Source organism: Salvelinus alpinus, chromosome 6 (genome assembly GCF_045679555.1).
Source record: "Salvelinus alpinus chromosome 6, SLU_Salpinus.1, whole genome shotgun sequence".
NCBI lineage: Eukaryota > Metazoa > Chordata > Actinopteri > Salmoniformes > Salmonidae > Salvelinus > Salvelinus alpinus.
In genome coordinates, this window is record NC_092091.1 from 89,409,574 (window position 1) to 89,421,693 (window position 12,120).

The 12,120-nt window shown below is 45.8% G+C and overlaps 1 long non-coding RNA gene across 3 annotated transcripts; it reads left to right on the forward strand.

Annotated features, from left to right (window-relative positions):
- The first annotated feature begins 628 nt into the window (after window positions 1-628).
- Window positions 629-11,873, forward strand: LOC139579554 (uncharacterized). 3 transcript variants are annotated; one of them, XR_011675788.1, is made up of 3 exons: window positions 629-3,786; window positions 4,516-6,712; window positions 7,442-11,873. It is a non-coding gene; the product is annotated as an uncharacterized lncRNA (long non-coding RNA). The 3 variants fall into 3 exon arrangements; XR_011675789.1 differs by lacking the exon at window positions 7,442-11,873 and having other exon boundaries at window positions 4,516-5,245; window positions 5,983-6,753; XR_011675787.1 differs by lacking the exon at window positions 7,442-11,873 and having other exon boundaries at window positions 4,516-6,753.
- Window positions 11,874-12,120: the final 247 nt, after the last annotated feature.

Here is a 12,120-nt window from a genome sequence, read left to right on the forward strand (position 1 = left end):
CCCATTCTGGAGACCATCAAATCATCGTCAAAAGCTCTTGACGACAACTACACTGCTCAAAAAAATAAAGGGAACACTTAAACAACACAATGTAACTCCAAGTCAGTCACACTTCTGTGAAATCAAACTGTCCACTTAGGAAGCAACACTGATTGACAATAAATGTCACATGCTGTTGTGCAAATGGAATAGACAAAAGGTGGAAATTATAGGCAATTAGTAAGACACCCCCAAAAAAGGAATGGTTCTGCAGGTGGTGACCACAGACCACTTCTCAGTTCCTATGCTTCCTGGCTGATGTTTTGGTCACTTTTGAATGCTGGCGGTGCTTTCACTCTAGTGGTAGCATGAGACGGAGTCTACAACCCACACAAGTGGCTCAGGTAGTGCAGTTCATCCAGGATGTCACATCAATGCGAGCTGTGGCAAAAAGGTTTGCTGTGTCTGTCAGCGTAGTGTCCAGAGCATGGAGGCGCTACCAGGAGACAGGCCAGTACATCAGGAGACGTGGAGGAGGCCGTAGGAGGGCAACAACCCAGCAGCAGGACCGCTACCTCCGCCTTTGTGCAAGGAGGTGCACTGCCAGAGCCCTGCAAAATGACCTCCAGCAGGCCACAAACAGGCTCCCTGCCTGTTTCATTACGTTACGTTTTACCATCGTTATATTTCTGTGGTACAGAAATTATCTGACAGTTCCAAACTCAATCAGAAACTTTTCTAAGTTTTATTCAAGTAGTTTAATCCATTTTATTCAAGTAGTATATTTGCCATTTGCAAGTACCTCTTAAAAGTAATATATTGGAATTATTCTTTGTAGCTCTCTCACATATAGTAGGTCTACATAGCACACAGAGGTATACAGTATAACAGTCACATGGAACAAATAAAACATTTATAAAATCCTCTATGACGTCCTTTAATTTCAGCTCCAGGTTGATTCCACTGCACATCGCTGTTAGACACTGCGCTTCTTGTCTGTCTATAGGCTGTCTCGTCGTTGTTATTGACGAGACTTATGACGTTTTTAGTCTCACAATGGATTCTGAGGAACCCCTTTTATTATAGTGCTGTGATAATACAAACATACAGCCTCCTTAATATCTAAACATATTATTTGAATGACTGAAGACGGAGAGTTCTGCATGAAAGATGTATTTTATTATTGTCAGTGACATGGCACACAACCATTGGTTGATGCAGTGTGGCGTGTCAATTGTAGGCGGCCTCGTAGGATTTCAGTGGGCGGGGCTGCAGAGGAGCTCAGCATTTCTTCCGAATCTCTCTCCCCCCTCAGCTATGCCGGTGTGTAAATGGGAGCCGAGACTATCACACAGTGCCAAGTAGAGAGACGCCGATGAAGTGTGTATCAGTCATGCTGGTGGCTGGCAGCGACGGCAGAGCAGAGCGTGGCTATGCCGGTGTGTAAGGGGTGAAGTTGTCAATGGGAGCCGAGACTATCACACAGTGCCAGTAGAGAGACGCCGATGAAGTGTGTATCAGTCATGCTGGTGGCTGGCAGCGACGACAGAGCAGAGCGTGGCTATGCCGGTGTGTAAGGGGTGAAGTTGTCAATGGGAGCCGAGACTATCGCACAGTGCCAAGTAGAGAGACGCCGATGAAGTGTGTATCAGTCATGCTGGTGGCTGGCAGCGACGACAGAGCAGAGCGTGACATGTCAGTGTTTTTTTCCTGAGGGGATGTGTTTTCTTGGTCTTGGATCCACGGAGTGATAGCAGAATGTTCCATTTATTCTATGGATCTTTCCTTCCCGTCTTATTTCTGTCACCATGGCATGATCCAGAGCAGGGCGGTGTAACTGGGTGATTCAACATCACTGTTATAGTGATAGGAAGAGACACGGAGGATTTTGCAACAAGTGCAAGTAGGAAAACAGTCATTACACCTTTCCCCTTCATAATCAAGGCAGTTCTCTCTGGCAGTGTTCAAGCCTTAGCGGCAGTCAATCGGAGTGTTTCTGATTTCTGGCTGATTTGTTCTTCTGATGATGATGGCGGCTGGCAGCTCCTTTCTGGTTTCTTCGGACAGCTCAGAGTGTCAGTGAGTAGAGAGGCAGTGCTTGTTTTATAGTGACTTGTATTTCCATTCAATTACAAAAGTGAGACATACATTTTTACAATCAAGTTCAAGTTCACTCTGGCACTGAGTTCGTGTAGTGGAGGCTCAGGATGGCTCTGCTTCGCGTAGAGGAAGCCCCTGGAAATTGACTACACATAAAACTTGTTCTTTTTTTATGTTACGTTTTCATTTTGTCATACTCTGCCTTCCTAAATGTCTATTCTGTCAATGACCGAGGTGATATAATATTGAAATGTGAAAATAAAGACATGACTATATTCTGGTAGTATGTTTTTTTTTTATTCATCAAAGTGCATTGTACACATAAGCATACATAGATACGGTTTCTTGCTGGGATGGAAATGAGTGAACCGATTTCAAGCTTTGACAAGTTTAGAAAAAACAGTCACGGGAGACGTTCACTCTTGCACGGTCGCTGACAGACTGAGAGTGTTTTGGGTCTGGGACTATGAACGGGGCGGAGCTACCGTAGCTATCCAATCATAGCTGACTGGTACATCCCACCACGCCTCTATTATCCGAACATGACTCTAGAATGCAGCTACGGCTGAGCTATCCAACAGTGGCCGATACAGCTATCCACTCACGGCTGACTCGTCCAACCATGGCTGTATTCTGAAGTGTCCAACCGTGGCTCTATTATCTATTCCTAACCAACAATGAATCTGGAGAGCTGGAGAGGCGCCAAGTTCATGTAGAGGAAGCCCCTGGCGCTTCTCAGCTCCGGGCTGGGATCGAAATGAGTCAAACGACTTCAAGCTTTGACAACTTTGGAATAGTGGCCAGGGGAATAGTTCACTCTGGCACTGAGTTCGTGTAGTGGAGGCTCAGGACGGCTCTGCTTCGCGTAGAGGAAGCCCCTGGAAATTGACTACACATAAGCCTAGTTCTGTTTTTATTTTTATGTTTCATACTGTCATACTCTGCCTTCCTAAATGTCTATTCTGTCCAAGACCGAGGTGATATAATATTGAAATGTGAAAATAAAGACTTGACTATATTCTGGTTGCTTTGTTTCTGTTTTATTCATCAAAGCGCATTGTACACATAAGCATACATAGATACGGTTTCGGGCTGGGATGGAAATGAGTGAACCGATTTCAAGCTTTGACAAGTTTAGAAAAAACAGTCACGGGAGACGTTCACTCTTGCATGGTCGCTGACAGACTGAGAGTGTTTTGGGTCTGGGACTATGAACGGGGCGGAGCTACCGTAGCTATCCAATCATAGCTGACTGGTACATCCCACCACGCCTCTATTATCCGAACATGACTCTAGTATGCAGCTACGGCTGAGCTATCCAACAGTGGCCGATACAGCTATCCACTCACGGCTGACTCGTCCAGCCATGGCTGTATTTTGAAGTGTCCAACCGTGGCTCTATTATCTATTCCTAACCAACAATGAATCTGGAGAGCTGGAGAGGCGCCAAGTTCATGTAGAGGAAGCCCCTGGCGCTTCTCAGCTCCGGGCTGGGATCGAAATGAGTCAAACGACTTCAAGCTTTGACAACTTTGAAATAGTGGCCAGGGGAATAGTTCGCTCTGGCACTGAGTTCGTGTAGTGGAGGCTCAGGACGGCCCTGCTTCGCGTAGAGGAAGCCCCTGGAAATTGACTACACATAAGACTTGTGCTGTTTCATATTGTCATACTCTGCCTTCCTAAATGTCTATTCTGTCCATGACCGAGGTGATATAATTTTGAAATGTGAAAATAAAGACATGACTATATTCTGGTAGTATGTTTTTTTTTTATTCATCAAAGTGCATTGTACACATAAGCATACATAGATACGGTTTCTTGCTGGGATGGAAATGAGTGAACCGATTTCAAGCTTTCACAAGTTTAGAAAAAACAGTCATGGGAGATGTTCACTCTTGCATGGTCGCTGAAAGACTGAGAGTGTTTTGGGTCTGGGACTATGAACGGGGCGGAGCTACCGTAGCTATCCAATCATAGCTGACTGGTACATCCCACCACGCCTCTATTATCCGAACATGACTCTAGTATGCAGCTACGGCTGAGCTATCCAACAGTGGCCGATACAGCTATCCACTCACGGCTGACTCGTCCAACCATGGCTGTATTCTGAAGTGTCCAACTGTGGCTCTATTATCTATTCCTAACCAATAATGAATCTCGAGAGCTGGAGAGGCGCCAAGTTCATGTAGAGTAAACCCTTGTCGCTTCGGGCTGGGATCGAAATGAGTCAAAGGACTTCAAGCTTTGACAACTTTGAAATAGTGGCCTGGGGAGAAGTTCACTCTTGCACTGAGTTCGTGTAGTGGAGGCTCAGGACGGCTCTGCTTCGCGTAGAGGAAGCCCCTGGAAATTGACTACACATAAGCCTAGTTCTAGTTTTATGTTTCATACTGTCATACTCTGCCTTCCTAAATGTCTATTCTGTCCAAGACCGAGGTGATATAATATTGAAATGTGAAAATAAAGACTTGACTATATTCTGGTTGCTTTGTTTCTGTTTTATTCATCAAAGCGCATTGTACACATAAGCATACATAGATACGGTTTTGGGCTGGGATGGAAATGAGTGAACCGATTTCAAGCTTTGACAAGTTTAGAAAAAACAGTCACGGGAGACGTTCACTCTTGCACGGTCGCTGACAGACTGAGAGTGTTTTGGGTCTGGGACTATGAACGGGGCGGAGCTACCGTAGCTATCCAATCATAGCTGACTGGTACATCCCACCACGCCTCTATTATCCGAACATGACTCTAGTATGCAGCTACGGCTGAGCTATCCAACAGTGGCCGATACAGCTATCCACTCACGGCTGACTCGTCCAGCCATGGCTGTATTTTGAAGTGTCCAACCGTGGCTCTATTATCTATTCCTAACCAACAATGAATCTGGAGAGCTGGAGAGGCGCCAAGTTCATGTAGAGGAAGCCCCTGGCACTTCTCGGCTTCGGGCTGGGATCGAAATGAGTCAAACGACTTCAAGCTTTGACAACTTTGAAATAGTGGCCAGGGGAATAGTTCGCTCTGGCACTGAGTTCGTGTAGTGGAGGCTCAGGACGGCCCTGCTTCGCGTAGAGGAAGCCCCTGGAAATTGACTACACATAAGACTTGTGCTGTTTCATATTGTCATACTCTGCCTTCCTAAATGTCTATTCTGTCCATGACCGAGGTGATATAATTTTGAAATGTGAAAATAAAGACATGACTATATTCTGGTAGTATGGTTTTTTTTTATTCATCAAAGCGCATTGTACACATAAGCATACATAGATACGGTTTCTTGCTGGGATGGAAATGAGTGAACCGATTTCAAGCTTTGACAAGTTTAGAAAAAACAGTCATGGGAGATGTTCACTCTTGCATGGTCGCTGAAAGACTGAGAGTGTTTTGGGTCTGGGACTATGAACGGGGCGGAGCTACCGTAGCTATCCAATCATAGCTGACTGGTACATCCCACCACGCCTCTATTATCCGAACATGACTCTAGTATGCAGCTACGGCTGAGCTATCCAACAGTGGCCGATACAGCTATCCACTCACGGCTGACTCGTCCAACCATGGCTGTATTCTGAAGTGTCCAACCGTGGCTCTATTATCTATTCCTAACCAACAATGAATCTCGAGAGCTGGAGAGGCGCCAAGTTCATGTAGAGGAAGCCCCTGGCACTTCTCGGCTTCGGGCTGCGATCAAAATGAGTCAAACGACTTCAAGCTTTGACAACTTTGAAATAGTGGCCAGGGGAATAGTTCACTCTGGCACTGAGTTCGTGTAGTGGAGGCTCAGGACGGCTCTGCTTCGCGTAGAGGAAGCCCCTGGAAATTGACTACACATAAGCCTAGTTCTATTTTTATGTTTCATACTGTCATACTCTGCCTTCCTAAATGTCTATTCTGTCAATGACCGAGGTGATATAATATTGAAATGTGAAAATAAAGACTTGACTATATTCTGGTTGCTTTGTTTCTGTTTTATTCATCAAAGCGCATTGTACACATAAGCATACATAGATAGGGTTTCATGCTGGGATGGAAATGAGTGAACCGATTTCAGGCTTTGACAAGTTTAGAAAAAACAGTCACGGGAGACGTTCACTCTTGCACGGTCGCTGACAGACTGAGAGTGTTTTGGGTCTGGGACTATGAACGGGGCGGAGCTACCGTAGCTATCCAATCATAGCTGACTGGTACATCCCACCACGCCTCTATTATCCGAACATGACTCTAGTATGCAGCTACGGCTGAGCTATCCAACAGTGGCCGATACAGCTATCCACTCACGGCTGACTCGTCCAGCCATGGCTGTATTCTGAAGTGTCCAACCGTGGCTCTATTATCTATTCCTAACCAACAATGAATCTGGAGAGCTGGAGAGGCGCCAAGTTCATGTAGAGGAAGCCCCTGGCGCTTCTCAGCTCCGGGCTGGGATCGAAATGAGTCAAACGACTTCAAGCTTTGACAACTTTGAAATAGTGGCCAGGGGAATAGTTCGCTCTGGCACTGAGTTCGTGTAGTGGAGGCTCAGGACGGCCCTGCTTCGCGTAGAGGAAGCCCCTGGAAATTGACTACACATAAGACTTGTGCTGTTTCATATTGTCATACTCTGCCTTCCTAAATGTCTATTCTGTCCATGACCGAGGTGATATAATTTTGAAATGTGAAAATAAAGACATGACTATATTCTGGTTAGTATGTTTTTTTTTATTCATCAAAGTGCATTGTACACATAAGCATACATAGATACGGTTTCTTGCTGGGATGGAAATGAGTGAACTGATTTCAAGCTTTGACAAGTTTAGAAAAAACAGTCATGGGAGATGTTCACTCTTGCATGGTCGCTGAAAGACTGAGAGTGTTTTGGGTCTGGGACTATGAACGGGGCGGAGCTACCGTAGCTATCCAATCATAGCTGACTGGTACATCCCACCACGCCTCTATTATCCGAACATGACTCTAGTATGCAGCTACGGCTGAGCTATCCAACAGTGGCCGATACAGCTATCCACTCACGGCTGACTCGTCCAACCATGGCTGTTTTCTGAAGTGTCCAACCGTGGCTCTATTATCTATTCCTAACCAACAATGAATCTCGAGAGCTGGAGAGGTGCCAAGTTCATGTAGAGGAAGCCCCTGGCACTTCTCGGCTTCGGGCTGGGATCGAAATGAGTCAAATGACTTCAAGCTTTGACAACTTTGAAATAGTGGCCAGGGGAAAAGTTCACTCTGGCACTGAGTTCGTGTAGTGGAGGCTCAGGACGGCTCTGCTTCGTGTAGAGGAAGCCCCTGGAAATTGACTACACATAAGACTTGTGCTGTTTCATATTGTCATCCTCTGCCTTCCTAAATGTCTATTCTGTCCATGACCGAGGTGATATAATATTGAAATGTGAAAATAAAGACATTAATATATTCTGGTTGGTATGTTTTTTTTTTATTCATCAAAGCGCATTGTACACATAAGCATACATAGATACGGTTTCGGGCTGGGATGGAAATGAGTGAACCGATTTCAAGCTTTGACAAGTTTAGAAAAAACAGTCATGGGAGATGTTCACTCTTGCATGGTCGCTGACAGACTGAGAGTGTTTTGGGTCTGGGACTATGAACGGGGCGGAGCTACCGTAGCTATCCAATCATAGCTGACTGGTACATCCCACCACGCCTCTATTATCCGAACATGACTCTAGTATGCAGCTACGGCTGAGCTATCCAACAGTGGCCGATACAGCTATCCACTCACGGCTGACTCGTCCAACCATGGCTGTATTCTGAAGTGTCCAACCGTGGCTCTATTATCTATTCCTAACCAACAATGAATCTCGAGAGCTGGAGAGGCGCCAAGTTCATGTAGAGGAAGCCCCTGGCACTTCTCGGCTTCGGGCTGGGATCGAAATGAGTCATACGACTTCAAGCTTTGACAACTTTGAAATAGTGGCCAGGGGAATAGTTCACTCTGGCACTGAGTTCGTGTAGTGGAGGCTCAGGACGGCTCTGCTTCGCGTAGAGGAAGCCCCTGGAAATTGACTACACATAAGCCTAGTTCTATTTTTATGTTTCATACTGTCATACTCTGCCTTCCTAAATGTCTATTCTGTCCAAGACCGAGGTGATATAATATTGAAATGTGAAAATAAAGACTTGACTATATTCTGGTTGCTTTGTTTCTGTTTTATTCATCAAAGCGCATTGTACACATAAGCATACATAGATACGGTTTCGGGCTGGGATGGAAATGAGTGAACCGATTTCAAGCTTTGACAAGTTTAGAAAAAACAGTCACGGGAGACGTTCACTCTTGCACGGTCGCTGACAGACTGAGAGTGTTTTGGGTCTGGGACTATGAACGGGGCGGAGCTACCGTAGCTATCCAATCATAGCTGACTGGTACATCCCACCACGCCTCTATTATCCGAACATGACTCTAGTATGCAGCTACGGCTGAGCTATCCAACAGTGGCCGATACAGCTATCCACTCACGGCTGACTCGTCCAGCCATGGCTGTATTCTGAAGTGTCCAACCGTGGCTCTATTATCTATTCCTAACCAACAATGAATCTGGAGAGCTGGAGAGGCGCCAAGTTCATGTAGAGGAAGCCCCTGGCGCTTCTCAGCTCCGGGCTGGGATCGAAATGAGTCAAACGACTTCAAGCTTTGACAACTTTGAAATAGTGGCCAGGGGAATAGTTCGCTCTGGCACTGAGTTCGTGTAGTGGAGGCTCAGGACGGCCCTGCTTCGCGTAGAGGAAGCCCCTGGAAATTGACTACACATAAGACTTGTGCTGTTTCATATTGTCATACTCTGCCTTCCTAAATGTCTATTCTGTCCATGACCGAGGTGATATAATTTTGAAATGTGAAAATAAAGACATGACTATATTCTGGTAGTATGTTTTTTTTTTATTCATCAAAGTGCATTGTACACATAAGCATACATAGATACGGTTTCTTGCTGGGATGGAAATGCGTGAACCGATTTCAAGCTTTGACAAGTTTAGAAAAAACAGTCATGGGAGATGTTCACTCTTGCATGGTCGCTGAAAGACTGAGAGTGTTTTGGGTCTGGGACTATGAACGGGGCGGAGCTACCGTAGCTATCCAATCATAGCTGACTGGTACATCCCACCACGCCTCTATTATCCGAACATGACTCTAGTATGCAGCTACGGCTGAGCTATCCAACAGTGGCCGATACAGCTATCCACTCACGGCTGACTCGTCCAACCATGGCTGTATTCTGAAGTGTCCAACTGTGGCTCTATTATCTATTCCTAGCCAACAATGAATCTCGAGAGCTGGAGAGGCGCCAAGCTCATCTAGAGGAAGCCCCTGGCACTTCTCGGCTTCGGGCTGGGATCGAAGTGAGTCAAATGACTTCAAGCTTTGACAACTTTGAAATAGTGGCCTGGGGAGAAGTTCACTCTGGCACTGAGTTCGTGTAGTGGAGGCTCAGGACGGCTCTGCTTCGCGTAGAGGAAGCCCCTGGAAATTGACTACACATAAGACTTGTGCTGTTTCATATTGTCATACTCTGCCTTCCTAAATGTCTATTCTGTCCATGACCGAGGTGATATAATATTGAAATGTGAAAATAAAGACATTAATATATTCTGGTTGGTATGTTTTTTTTTTATTCATCAAAGCGCATTGTACACATAAGCATACATAGATACGGTTTCGGGCTGGGATGGAAATGAGTGAACCGATTTCAAGCTTTGACAAGTTTAGAAAAAACAGTCATGGGAGATGTTCACTCTTGCATGGTCGCTGACAGACTGAGAGTGTTTTGGGTCTGGGACTATGAACGGGGCGGAGCTACCGTAGCTATCCAATCATAGCTGACTGGTACATCCCACCACGCCTCTATTATCCGAACATGACTCTAGTATGCAGCTACGGCTGAGCTATCCAACAGTGGCCGATACAGCTATCCACTCACGGCTGACTCGTCCAACCATGGCTGTTTTCTGAAGTGTCCAACCGTGGCTCTATTATCTATTCCTAGCCAACAATGAATCTCGAGAGCTGGAGAGGCGCCAAGTTCATGTAGAGGAAGCCCCTGGCACTTCTCGGCTTCGGGCTGGGATCGAAATGAGTCAAATGACTTCAAGCTTTGACAACTTTGAAATAGTGGCCAGGGGAATAGTTCACTCTGGCACTGAGTTCGTGTAGTGGAGGCTCAGGACGGCTCTGCTTCGCGTAGAGGAAGCCCCTGGAAATTGACTACACATAAGACTTGTGCTGTTTCATATTGTCATACTCTGCCTTCCTAAATGTCTATTCTGTCCATGACCGAGGTGATATAATATTGAAATGTGAAAATAAAGACATTAATATATTCTGGTTGGTATGTTTTTTTTTTATTCATCAAAGCGCATTGTACACATAAGCATACATAGATACGGTTTCGGGCTGGGATGGAAATGAGTGAACCGATTTCAAGCTTTGACAAGTTTAGAAAAAACAGTCACGGGAGACGTTCACTCTTGCACGGTCGCTGACAGACTGAGAGTGTTTTGGGTCTGGGACTATGAACGGGGCGGAGCTACCGTAGCTATCCAATCATAGCTGACTGGTACATCCCACCACGCCTCTATTATCCGAACATGACTCTAGTATGCAGCTACGGCTGAGCTATCCAACAGTGGCCGATACAGCTATCCACTCACGGCTGACTCGTCCAACCATGGCTGTTTTCTGAAGTGTCCAACCGTGGCTCTATTATCTATTCCTAGCCAACAATGAATCTCGAGAGCTGGAGAGGCGCCAAGTTCATGTAGAGGAAGCCCCTGGCACTTCTCGGCTTCGGGCTGGGATCGAAATGAGTCAAATGACTTCAAGCTTTGACAACTTTGAAATAGTGGCCAGGGGAATAGTTCACTCTGGCACTGAGTTCGTGTAGTGGAGGCTCAGGACGGCTCTGCTTCGCGTAGAGGAAGCCCCTGGAAATTGACTACACATAAGACTTGTGCTGTTTCATATTGTCATACTCTGCCTTCCTAAATGTCTATTCTGTCCATGACCGAGGTGATATAATATTGAAATGTGAAAATAAAGACATGACTATATTCTGGTTGGTATGTTTTTTTTTTATTCATCAAAGCGCATTGTACACATAAGCATACATAGATACGGTTTCGGGCTGGGATGGAAATGAGTGAACCGATTTCAAGCTTTGACAAGTTAAGAAAAAACAGTCACGGGAGATGTTCACTCTTGCATGGTCGCTGACAGACTGAGAGTGTTTTGGGTCTGGGACTATGAAGGGGCGGAGCTACTGTAGCTATCCAATCATAGCTGACTGGTACAGCCCACCACGCCTCTATTATCCGAACATGACTCTAGTATGCAGCTACGGCTGAGCTATCCAACAGTGGCCGATACAGCTATCCACTCACGGCTGACTCGTCCAACCATGGCTGTATTCTGAAGTGTCCAACCGTGGCTCTATTATCTATTCCTAACCAACAATGAATCTCGAGAGCTGGAGAGGCGCCAAGTTCATGTAGAGGAAGCCCCTGGCACTTCTCGGCTTCGGGCTGGGATCGAAATGAGTCAGATGACTTCAAGCTTTGACAACTTTGAAATAGTGGCCAGGGGAATAGTTCACTCTGGCACTGAGTTCGTGTAGTGGAGGCTCAGGACGGCTCTGCTTCGCGTAGAGGAAGCCCCTGGAAATTGACTACACATAAGACTTGTGCTGTTTCATATTGTCATACTCTGCCTTCCTAAATGTCTATTCTGTCCATGACCGAGGTGATATAATATTGAAATGTGAAAATAAAGACATGACTATATTCTGGTTGGTATGTTTTTTTTTTATTCATCAAAGCGCATTGTACACATAAGCATACATAGATACGGTTTCGGGCTGGGATGGAAATGAGTGAACCGATTTCAAGCTTTGACAAGTTTAGAAAAAACAGTCATGGGAGATGTTCACTCTTGCATGGTCGCTGACAGACTGAGAGTGTTTTGGGTCTGGGACTATGAACGGGGCGGAGCTACCGTAGCTATCCAATCATAGCTGACTGGTACATCCCACCACG